At 42.0% G+C, this 13,377-nt stretch overlaps 1 protein-coding gene across 1 annotated transcript in view; it reads right to left on the reverse strand.

The window, feature by feature from the left end:
- Positions 1-13,377, reverse strand: part of CERS6 (ceramide synthase 6) — a 127,326-nt gene that overhangs the window by 113,529 nt on the left and 420 nt on the right. The window lies entirely within an intron of this gene.

The following is a 13,377-nucleotide window of genomic DNA, read 5'->3' on the forward strand; positions in this document are numbered from 1 at the left end:
ATTGCACACAAAGCACTGGATATGGAGGACTGAAACCAAGGTTATCTTCTCCTTGCTTAATGAATCACCTTATGGACCACGTAGTTGGCAACATCCTTGCTTTGGTAGCTATCTCCTTCTCTGTATATGGTTCCTCATCCTGCTGTGCTCTAGTCTGAGAGCAGGGAGCAGATGACATTATTTAGCAGATAATGTCATTTTCTTAGTCAATGCACTTGGGTTATTTCCAACCATTTTTCAGGGAATATTTGCTGGTATTGATACAGGACCTTGCAGAAAGAAAATGTGAAAGAAGCTATGATTTTCTTAATAAATACTTTGACAGTTTTGTGATTAAGATGACCAATGTACTCTTTTTCCACCAAACTGAGAAAGATCCTTGATAAAATTAGTATCAGCTTGAAACCCTTTCCCAACCCAAATCCATCTTCCTACAAACCACTGGACACAGTAGGCCTTCCTCTATGGCTGCTTTTACAATTAAATGCCATTTTAAAAGCTAAGTTAGGAGTCTGTAATGCTCTGACCACTGCTCTTCAATAAAGGTGCACTGGAAGAGCAGCTCATCTGAATAGTAGAGTCGATACACACCGTAACAGCACTGAAGAGGGGCAAAGACTTTGTTTTTTCTCTACTTCAGTTGCTGCCTCTTCCATACACAAGATCTGGGCAGCGATGAACAAACCTCAAGACCAGAACTTCAGATCTGCCTTTCTTTGCCACCAGCAGCTCTGCAGAACACCATGAATGGACAGATAGCTTTTGTTCAAAGGTGAGGGGGAATCAATAAGAGGGCAAATAAAAAGAAAAGATAAGATGGAAGCAGATGCAGGACAAGAAAACATTGATAGGGCACATAAAAGAAGAGACAATGATCAGAAAGATGCCTAACAAGAAATACTGGAATAAATCATAATTTTAATTTAAATAAGACATGTAAGGGAAATTTATTTTGAGATGGGGGCACAGCTGTAAGATGAGAAGTGAAAGAGTGAGTGAGTTAAAGTGTCAGGAACCATATGCTTTGCCCCAAAACAATGCATTCTTTTTGAAACATTAATAGGCAGCTTCCATAGCAGATATGAAACAATCAGAATCCTAAATTCTAGCTGTAAATTCGTACTGCCTTGATGCTTCAAAGATGTGATGGCTGTCATGTTTCAAGTTAGAAATGAAAGCATGGTAACAAAATACAACAATCAAACAAAAAAAACCAACCATAAAATAACCCTCATACCACCACTAAATTCACCCTCCAGAATAGGGCAAATGATTTAACTACAATGCACTTAAAAATAAGAGTAAACACAGATGCTTCAAGGTAACTTTGCAGTTTTCTATTCTAGTAAGAAACTTGTTAGTAGTATTTAAAGCTCTAAGCCACTCTGGTGTTATGTCCGAGTTATTCCAATCAGGAAACAAGGCAAAACACAAGTAATGCTACGGTGATGGACACAGTGCTACTTTCTCTTCAAACCTTGAAAGAGTAAGCAAGATGAAGTAGTGTTCATCCATTTCTGGTAGCACACTTTTCATCTTGACAACTGAAGGTAAATGCCAGGCTAGAGGTTTGAGTTCTTGCCATTATTCTAGCAAACCATCAGCCTATTTTCAAGAAAATCAATCTGTTCAGAGATTTTTTTTTTTTTAAATAAAACACAAACCAAAACAAAAATCCACACCAAAACTTTCTGTGCACCACGCATAGATACAAACTGAGTAACTCTTAAATGAGCTGGTCAAGAACGTATGCTTCTGGAGGCTGGCAATGCTACAGAGATCTCACTGTTACCTCTACATCATTGTCTTGTAACCAGACCCATTTATCAGTGCTGGCTAAAAGTCAGGACATCTGTTCCTGATTAAATTTTGACATTTCTGAATTTCCATTTCATTCCAAACTGGAAGAAAACGAAATATTTTTCACATTTCCTATAAATGCTCTAGAAAATAACAATTCCAGTTTAGCACACACAAGAGTTCCTCTAATTAAGATATACAGTGTGTTTCTTCTGTCAAACATCAAACTTTCATTATCACTCCAACAACTGGCATTTTGAAATATCTCATTTTCTATACCAGTCAATATTTTAGAGCTGCTTTTAAAGTTTTTTTTTAATTTAATGATTTTTAATAAAATAGGAAAAAAAAAAAAGTACTACACCAGAATGATATGATGCCATTGTGGTGTATAAATTACTGTGTCAAACATACATATATATATATTTACAACTATACACATATATTGCCTATATAAACAATTAGTGAATGTGGAACTAAAGACTAGTTTCTCTTGGTTTTTTTCCTAAGACTGATTTACTCTTATTATCTTGAACACAAAGTGAATAAAAGCTTTTCCTCTAAGGCACGTGATCACCGTTTCCCATCTTCTAAGCATCTTTCTGTGAATTTTTTTCAAAAACAAAATTACCTTGAAGATATTGCACTGTGGAGAAGAATAAACTTAATGGCAACAAAACTAAAACTATCCTCAAAACTGCCTGTTATAATCAAATTTAATGCTGTATGAGACTCAAAGTATTGATCGTAGAAGAGAACAGAATGCGTTTATACCACAGCAACTCAGACTTCATTCTGGGTACACACACGGTAATTTCTGTCTTAGGTAGAGGAGGTACACATCTATTTCTTGATTTACATCCCATCTGTTCACGTGCCAGATCACAATAAAATCAAAAGACCCGCTCTATAGCAAGTGGAAAATCCAGATGTCCATTCAATCAAGTGTTACGTGCTCTGCCCTAATTAAGTTTCTCCTGTAGGCTTACAGTGAACTTCAACCTAATCTTCACCTATTCAGGTTGTCAACATAGTTTACACACTTCATACAGACGTAGGATCCCAGCAGCCCCTCAGAGCCCTGCACTGTGAAAGCATGCCATTCCGTGAGGTTTATGATTTCACAGAATCACTGAGGTTGGAAGAGACCTCTGGAGATCACCAAGTCCAGTCGCCTACTCAAAGCACAGTCAACTAGAGCAGGACTGTGCCCAGTTGGTTTCTGAGTATCTCCACAACCTCTCTGGGTAACCTGTCCCAGTGTTTCATGACCATCCCAGGAAAAAGTTTGTTCTCACGTTTAAACAGAATTTCCGGCATATCAATTGCTTGTTGCCTCTTGTTCTTTAACCAGACACCGCTAAGAAGTCTGGCCCTGCCTTCATTGCTCTCCCTATCAGGTATTTGTACACACCAGTAAGATTCCCCCAAGCCATCTCTTCTCTAGACCGAACTGTCTCAGCTCTCTCAGACTCTCCTCACATATCAGATGCTCCAAATCCTTAATCACCTTAGTGGCCCTTCACTGCCTTCACTCCAGTATGTTCATGTCTTGTAGAGGGGAAACCAAAACTGGACTTATTATTCCAGACATGGCCTTACCAGTCCCGAGTATAGGGAAATAATACCTTCCCTCAACCTGCTGGCAACACTTTCCCCAATGCTGCTGGTGCGTTTCTGGCTCGTGTTCAACTTGTTGTCCACTAGTGCTCCCAGGACTCCATTTGCAGTTCAATTCGTCATAATCACATCAATGCAATTGCTGCAAAGTTAATTTAGTACAATGGTGTTGTAATCCTGGGGAGTGTTTAGCACTGGAACTGTTCATATTTTCAGGCTATTCTCTTATCACATCAGTTCTCTCCCTTCCCTCATAATATGTGTGTGGGAAAAGTTGACAGATAAGTATCAACCACCCAATTACCACCCAATTATTGCTTCAATATATACAAAACACACTCCTGCTTGTGGTCTAACCACTTGCTTTTCTTTTTCTCAACGCTTCTTTCCAATGTGATGCCCATAAGAGGAATAAAAACACCCAACTGGACCAAATCACCTCATCCAGCAGAAGTTCAAGAAAATCTAATGGACAACTGCGGAAAAGCTCATCAACAGGCAGATTCCCACTCATAACCCACTCATCACCTAAAACTTTGTTTTCAACAGAAGCAACTGGTCTCACCAGTTGCAAAGGGGAGACTGGTCTTGATGACTCACTGGTCTCACCTGCTACAGCAGTTCCCAGGAAAGCCACAGCCCGTCACCAGCCAGCTGGTGAGAGGCTGGAGCCCTCCACCTCCTCAGCTGAGCAGGTCTCCTTCTGGTTGAGAAGCATCAGGGGAGCTCGCCACCACTTGAGTTCACTCATCATCCCCAAAATTTCTCCTCTCACTTTCATTTCTCAGAGATTTTATTTGTCTGCTTTGTGAGGCTGTTATGGCCACGAATTTAAACCAGCATTCCATGTTTATGCTGCTCACCTACAAAGTTTCAGCAGTTGCTATATCATGGCTAATTTCTGTACTTCTTAAGGAACAGATCTTGTTTGGACTGCCTCCTTCATGACAGCACACCTAGCAAGCAGCTTGTCTCCAGCTGTGTGGACCATTACGTTTCTCAGCAACAGACACATTACACAGTCACAACAGACACAAGCGAAGGGATATTACTATGTGCCACTGATCTTCTTCTCACATTATTCACTTTTGTGGTCAGCAATTACTTTTGAGTAAGCAGGGTCCCTTTACTTTGCACTGTACAGCAGCACACTCTTATTTCCAAATAAGCAACTGCCTGCCACTGCATGAAGGCGTCTCTCACTGGCTTAGGCAGTTATGCTCCTTTGTACCATTTGTGCAGGTAGACAGTAGTGGTGCAAAAGGAACTTTCATAGTTGAAAGTTCTGTGTGACTACAGGATGCCAAACATCATAGCGAAGTAGAAGCTGAGAGCGGCCTCTGCTTCTATGCTTTTCTCAGTAAGGATCAGAGTTCTAGGGATGCAGTAAACAGTAGTCCTGGTGAAAGTTCAGGTATCTATACAATGTTTTACAGAACTGAATTCAGTCAGTAACAAAGGCAAAAAGGGAGTGAAGAGATCTCAATTCCAAAGTGAGGATTTCAGCATCATTTCTATCAAGCCTTTTTCTCCTTCTGCTTGCAGAACTAAAGAACATTAAGTTTATCTCAGAGGACGGCAAATGGGCCACAAGTAGATGTGATGACACCACGTGTAATAAATGAAAGAGCCACTTTTCCTCTGGGTCATCCCATTGCTGTTAAAAATAGAACAATCTAGCTTGTTATAAAGGAGAGATGAATACTACTGCATGCACAAATACTCAAACAGCCCCAGGAATCTTAAGATTTTATGCCAATGAACACCCTCTGGGCTCTAACCTCTGCTTTTTGCACCAGTGTAACTATGTCAGCTAGATTTATTTTTTTTTTTTTAATATAGTACTATAGGTTATTCTCCTCCCCATCCCTACAGGGGAAACCAAGACAGAGAAGATACTATTAAAAGGAAGCTTTTACTGCACTCACGCTGAGGAAAAAATGCAAGCGATATAGATATATTGCTTTAACCATCCTAGTGTGACCTATGAGTGCAAAGAAGGCTTTTCATCATTTCAGATCAAACTATAAAGTGCATCATTTATAATATTAAAATGAAGTTTAGGTTAGTGAAGCTGCAAGATATTTCATTAATACATGTTAGTCTGGAGAACCCTAAGCATACCTCGCAGTGCAAAAGGTAACTTGGATTAATAGCCAACATATAAATACACATGTATCTTACATATTATAAAATACACAACACGGCTAACTGGAGGTTATGCTTCTTTACGGCTCTTAGACAGTCCTAGTAATCACGCAGACAATTACCTTGAGAGTTAAAATATGACTATGTCACATCAGTAACGGTTACATGAGGCTTCACAACTACTCAGCAGTATGAAAGCTTACCAACAGCAAAAATGCTGTCATAAGAGGTATTAACTACATTTAAAAAAAAAAATTATTACAGTTTACTCTCTGGTTTTGGTACAGAAGTCACAGCTTTGTGTTACAGGTCCACCGGCATTATGAAAACCATCTCTAAGATTATAACCGGCTATGCTAAACACTCCACCTCTCCCACCTCTGCCACAATTTGACTACTTCAGAATAACCAGAGAGGTATCGCCCTTGTGAGAAATTGATGGATGTCAGGTGGTGTAGAGTTAGTTATCTGCAAGGATGATGTGCTTTGGTCCTCCCTTGCAGAGGACCAAAGATCTCAGCCCATCTGATTGTCAGAAACTTTGCTCACCTTAAAGCAAGACATCGACGATTCCTCCTCTTTCAAGTGAACAGAGACCCATATGTTTCCCTCTCTTTCCCTTGACCTGGATGCTCATCCCTGCTGCACTCCCAAAATCTGTAAGTGCCCGACGAGTGAAGGAAGTGACACAGAGCAATCAAGGTGTTAGATGAACACCTCCAAGAAACCATTGACACTCATTGTATGCATTTGACTCTCCATAAGGTGCCCACTACAGTCTTAAGCATACTACTGATTATATAAGGTTACGTCACTTATGAAAGCCACATACTTTTATGCTGTAATTTCCACTTTCTTCTCAATACTCCAAGACCACCTTGAGACAGGCACAGAAACCCTGAATGCTAATTAACTATCAAACTATTGTAGGCATGGGATATTTAACAACTGTTGGGAAAACACCAAAACAAAACACAAATATGTCCAAATAAGCACTGTTCAGCTCAGGCATCCGCTTGCTCTCTCCTCTGTTGACAGATAACAGAGATAGAGTCAAGGAAACAGATTTCCCCAAATATTAATTTACTAAGTACTTTGTATGGACTAAGACGACACTGGTCTGTAGATGAGTAGAAAGAGGCAGCACACCAGAACCTCTTCTTTTTCCCCAAGAACAAATTCTCAGCAAACGTCTGTTAATCAGTGACAGAGGCAGAAGTAGGAGCAACCGAAAGAGCCACAGGCAATTTGGATCCAACTGTGCAGTTACAGGAATCCAGGCAGGAACTGAATGGGAGTTTCTAACAGTAACTGGAACCCCCACTTAGACAAAACCCTACTAACAGCAGCTGCGCCTCAGTAATAGGCTCCCAGTACCCACTAGCGACCTGTCACTGAAACCTTTCCCTCAGCCGAGCTGTGGTTTGGCTGTCATACTTCTGTCACCTGGATATTTTAGAAATCAGTTTTAATGGCATTCTCTACTGGAGCTCAACACATATTTCCCACTTAACTCACAATTTTGAGATTGGCACTAATGTGCATCTATAACTGGTCCTTTACGGAGGACGTTTAAATAGCATGCGTTTTATCCACTCCACCTGTTTTTAAAGGAACACTCTCAGCTTACACCTGAATACACAACTACATTGCACAACAGAGGTGCATACGAGCCAATGCAGACACAATCAAGCTGCGTGACCATACACCGCACTGGTCAGAGCTGGTAAGACACGGTTCTTCCCATGCCAAGACAGACAACAGCTCTCCAGGTAAAAACAATCATTTCATTGTGAGGTATCTACTTGTGTTAGTGGCTGAAGTTCAAACGCTGCAGCCCTAGGAAACAAAAACTGGTTACATAAAGGAAAAGATAAACGATAGAAAACTAATAACTAATGAAAAGAAACACAGAGAAATGGACAGTACAAACAGCAAGATGCAAATTTATTTTAAAGCTATTTGCTGTTAATGCTCTATTGTTACTATTCTAAAAATAAATTGGTTTAAAGTTTAAAAAAAATAGGGTTTTTTTAATTATTTTCTTTACATTGCCTTTTCCTAGGAAGTTATCAATTTCAATGTTCCAATTTCAACCGAATTAAGCATTTATTAAATAGCAATCAAGAAAAAAAAATGACGCTGCAGGTAATTTTATGAAAAAAGTAATAATAAAAAAAAATAGAGAAAAAAACCTGAGAAAGTTATTGTCAGTGAACATGTGCATCCACTTACAAGTGAATTATACCTGAATGGTCAGATTTCACCTAATACACAGGGAACTAAGCAAGAAATCTACAAACATCATAGTCTACAAACAGGTTTTGAAAGAAATAACGATCATTGCCCCACTCAACTTCCCCAGATGAGGTTTTGGGCTGCTGGAAATTCAGCAAGTTTGTACACTCTCTTCCAAATTCTGTATCCTGTCTAGCCTCCTTGTTCTTTCCCAAGAAAAGCACAAATACAGGCTGGGCGGAGAATAGATTGAAAGCAGCCCTGAGGAAAAGGACTTGGGAGTGCTGTGGATGCGAAGCTCAACACGAGCCGGCAATGTGCACTGGCAGCCCAGAAAGCCAACCGTATCCTGGGCTGCATCCTAAGAAACGTGGCCAGCAGGTTGAGGGAGATGATTCTGCCCCTCTACTCTGCTCATGAGACCCCACCTGGAATACTGTGTTCAGCTCTGGAGTCCCCAGCACAAGAAGGACATGGAGCTGCTGGAGCGGGTCCAGAGGAGGGCCACAAAGATGATTCGAGGGCTGGAGCAACTCTGCTATGAAGACAGGCTGAGAGAGTTGGGGCTGTTCAGCCTGGAGAAGAGAAGGCTCCGGGGTGATCTTATTGCAGCCTTCCAGTACTTAAAGGGAACCTACAGGAAAGCTGGAGAGGGACTTTTTACAAGGGCATGTAGTGATAAAACAAGGGGCAATGGTTTTAAACTGAAAGAAGGGAGATTTAGATTAGACCTAAGGAAGAAATTTTTCACTCTGAGAGTGGTGAAACACTGGAACAGGTTGCCCAGAGAAGCTGTGGATGCCCCATCCCTGTAAGTGTTGGAGGCCAGGTTGGATGAGGCTTTGAGCAATCTGGTGTAGTGGAGGATGTCCCTGCCCATGGCAGAAGGGTTGGAGCTAGATGATCTTTGAGGTCCCTTCCAACCCAAACCGTTCTATGAGTGATTCTTATAAGGAAGCACCAACACTAGATGTCCTAAGGATTATGAAAATCAAATTGGTATGTATACACCACGTACCAGGAACACTTGCAAGGCTTTGATGTATTTTCACCTGAAAGAATTTTTACAGTTAGCAAAATATATATACACACATATGTGCGCGCACACACAGTCATTGTATTATGTCACCCTGATCCACGAGGAATTCTACTGTGTCATACTAAATGAGTCAGCTGAGGTTACCTTTGAGGCTGAATTATCATTATAAAAGCAAAGTGTCATACAAAAGCCGTGAATTTCCAGACGCTCAATGTCTAGAGTATCTTGATCTGACTGACAGTAGATGATGAGGCTGGCTCAGTCTAAATCAGTGCTGCTGGAGGGCTGTTCCTGTATATGATCAAGCTATCCCTGACCACACGAGCCATTCCATCAACTGAGGAATATCAGCCTCCTCTTTGAGGACTGCTCCCCACCCTAGTCAAGGCCAGAGGACAATAAAGGCATTATAAAGCCTAATTTGCTGATCTTATCAGATCTGAGCCCAAACTGCTGCTTACAAGGTGAGGGAAAGTAACTGCAATGCAAAAACGAGAGTTGAGAAACTTCAGTACATGTTCCAAGCTTAAAGAAAGCAATAATATCGGACTACTAGACTCAGAAGATTGCTGGGCCCATCAGAAATGTGTTTAGCTAGCACTTCTTTTGGAGGATTCAGCCAACTTCTCCCTTGAGAGAAGTCTCTAAAGCAGAGGCGTGCTACTCTCTTGTTTTGTGTCCAACACCAATTTCCGAGCAAATATTGTTTTCATATAACCATATGCCCCTCACAGAGGATGTGCTTGGGAGGATGCTGCTTCTGAGCAGTGAGGTCTAGCGCAGAGGTAGAAGAGCTATGTGATCGTATAAAAGAAAGAAGAAAAATTCTATTTGCTCAGAATAACAGACGCTTCTTTATCTTTCTAGGCCAACCAACACTACAACACCCTGCTATTAGTAAGACCAGTTTCAATTCAGCTTTAACCTGTCTTGCCTGCACTACAACTGGAAAGGATCCAGAGAGACAGAGACTGGTATTATCGAGCATTTATGTTATCTCCTTATAGCTGAAGGCATTGTATAGTACAAAAGGCGATTCTTAATTGCTTACATACCTTTAAAAAAATAGTATCACAAAACAGAGGGATACTATGAAGAAATATGTCCCCACATTACCACTGCATTGCTAAACTCCTGTCATCTTCCACATTACTAGGTAACGCCATCTTTGCACCTAGTTATTACAATTTTCTAAAATGTACTTTGTGTTTAAAGAAAGATGAATGAGAAGGAAGGGAAAAGAGAAAAGGCTGTTAAGGTATTTTAGCACCTCATCTATAACTATGATGGCCTCAGCAGATAGATCCACTAAATCTCATGGTTATGAGATTATACCTCAGAGCAAAGCTTATTTCAAGAGCACTCATCATCATCAGATCCAATTGCTGAAGCGATTCAGCATACACTTAATGTTCTAATCTACTTTTTTCTTTCATTCAAGAGTGCTGGTCAGGGATAGCAGCACAAAAGTAGTTATCCGAAATAAAAAAAAAAAAAAAAAAAATCAGAAGTGTCTAGATTCTTTTCTTGACCTGGTTAGTTGATTCACCAAACTGGTAACAAAACAAACAAACAAACAAACAAAAAACCACAACCCAGTAGGATTAATTCTGTTAATAACAGGTCAGTATGTATAGAACACAATTTACAAGTTCTGACATTTCAATTGCACCCACAAATACATACACACAAATATATATGTATATAGAATACATATACACAAACATGAAGTCAGCTTTTGGCCCTTAGCATGACAAGGTTTATCCCCCAGACAGATCAAGACTTTTGTAAGCAAAGTCATGTGAAGTCCAAATTATAGTTCCCCCTGAATCATATTTCTTACTACTGAGAAGATCCATGAAGTTAGTCACCCTCCATAGAAAGGGAAGTAAAACTATACTGCTCCAGCAGCCCAGCAGTCAGCTGCTGTGAAGGAGTCTGAAAATAATGGATATAAAATATGTAATCAGATTCTTAACACCTTGTGGCTGCTTCTCTACTAATATAAAGAATTACAAGAGCACCTGTAGTAGGTATCTTACAAAACAAAATAAAGAATACACTGATGTCACAAATATTGCTGTACAACCATGGATTTAAAGTTAACCTGGTTTTGTTTTTGTTTGTTTGTTTTTTTTTTTAATTTTATTACAGCATCTATTTTTATTTTTGCTTTAGTTGCTACCATTGAAAAAACAGAGATCTGTTACAGATCTGCAAAAGCTTCTTCGAGGATGCAGCACGTACAACATCAGTCATCCACAACTTGAGTTTTCAAAGGAAAAAGTGTAGCTGTTTTAATACACAGACGAATAAAAAATTATCAGTTTAACAGATATTCTTCTCTTTTGCCCTTCCAGATCTTGTATAGCTTTATCAATTGAAATAATTGCAAGCTTTTAATTAATGATGTGCATGAGGCATTTCTGTGGCTTCCAACAAATGAAGCACAGAGGTCTGACAAAATAAATTACTAATGAGCCATAATAAGGCTTGATCTTTCCCCCATTCAAGTCAGAGACAATCCCCACCCCCACCCCGCTTTGATCAGTGGAAGCAGGTCCGGTCACTTTTGCTCAGCCTGCTCTGATAAAATGCCCTACATGAAAAATCACAATGGTACCATGCCGTGTGGATTAATTCCGCACAAAACAGCCTGATCCTACTCTCACAGGGGAGTTTTGCAATTGATTTGAAATTAAAAAGGAAAAAAATACACTTAATTGTTAACAAAACTTCTCTGGAGGTCTCTCACCTACTACCAGGCTAGCAGAACACATTCCCAGGTCTGAATTTCAAAGTTGGCCTAAGGAGTATAAGAGAATTATGAAAAAGTACCGATTTTCTCATCTGTATAACACTTAAAAATACAATGTACTGCAAAATTAAAAATTTAGTTTAATTGAATGAGGAAAAATAACCAGAGGGAGTGGATACAGAGTATTAAATAATCACAGTAGCTTCTATAACAGTAACAACAGTCGCACTAGAACTAGCAGAAACAATGTGATTCTAAGTTTAGGCTGAAATTGTCTCCCCGACTAAATGTTCCTCCATCTAAACACGGCCCTGCTGTGATACATATTGCAGTTCAGATGGCAAGAGATGCAACATCACGCACCCACTTTCAGTGCTCAAAAGTACACATTGTACAGACTGCAAAGGAAAAAGAAAAAACCAAAACACTAATGATTTGACATTATCCAAATAATGCTTGGCACTCAGAATGTAACTATACTGCAGTATTTAATTCAGGATAAGTGTTTCAATCAACTTTTCATAACCTCAGATTTTCAGGCAGACCACAAGTTTTGCTGTCTTTTTCAGTAAATCTGTAAAGCAACACGGAAGTTAACAACAGCCCACGACAGCTTATTTTTCAAAACAAATATGGTCCCCTCAACTGAGTCACGAAAACAGCCAAGCTTTTCCACAAACCAACATCCCAGGTGCCATATCCTAACCAGAGCGAGGGAATGCTTAGGCGATGAGGAGTGCTCTCCGGCTCATCAGCTATTTTACCGTTTTTAAAGCATCTTTATAGCCTCTCTCCGGCACGTGGTAACTACCGGTCTTCCTTTATCCTCTTTGACTACCCTAGCAGCATCGCCTAGGAAGACAGCACTGAAAACACGTAGGTGTTGGCACAGGGACCCGTCCTTTTGTTCTCCGCAGATGGAGGGAACACCACCTTTGTCAGGCGGCACAGAAGCGTGCGCAAGGGCGCAGCCCGCTTGGCTTCAGCTGCCTCCCCGTCACCAGCACCTCTGCTGAACACCCGCGCGGAAACACCCACAGAAGACAAACACTCGCTGCTGACCAATCACTAGTTTGACGTCTCGTGTTTAAATATACATATGTACGTATGCATGCGTTTGTGAAACGTGCGGTTTGAATCCAGGGATCTCAAAGAACGGTGAGCTCGGTTCAGCGACGAGCAGCGGCCGGAGCGTGTTTTTACCGAGATGCTTCATCCTGACGGTTCTTGGGAGCGCTTCCGACGTTCGGCACGGACCGTTCGCACCGCTACCGCGCAGACCGGCCGAGGCAAGCCCTGCCCAGCCCCGCCTCACGCCCGGCCGGCGCTCACCACCAGACCCCCCGTTCCCACCCGCCGCCGGGGTTCGACGGCCGCCGCCCGCCCTCCGCCGCGCGGCGCCTCGCGCCTCCGGCGGCAGCGAGGCCGAGCCCTGCCCCGCGGCGCCACGCGCCCCGCGGCGGGAGCGCGGCGCGGGCTGCGCCGCAATTCTGCTCTCTAGAGAGCGACCCCGCGGCGGGGCACGGGCAAACTCTCCGGCCGCGACAGCTTCCCGCCCCGCCCCGTCCCCGTGGAGCTTCCTGCGGGAGGCAGCCAGGACCCCGCCGCAACCCGTGGGCAGCGGCGCGCGGGCGCGCAGACCCCCGCTCGCACAGGTGCCGGAGGGCCCTTCTCGCCCACCGCCAGCGGTGGGCCGGGGCGCCGCGGCCGCTGCAGGTGGAGGGAGGGCATTCCCGGGGAGACCTCGCCTCCTAGCGCCCGCGCCGGGCCGCGC

The sequence above is a fragment of the Tauraco erythrolophus genome, chromosome 8, assembly GCF_009769465.1.
Source record: "Tauraco erythrolophus isolate bTauEry1 chromosome 8, bTauEry1.pri, whole genome shotgun sequence".
Lineage (NCBI taxonomy): Eukaryota > Metazoa > Chordata > Aves > Musophagiformes > Musophagidae > Tauraco > Tauraco erythrolophus.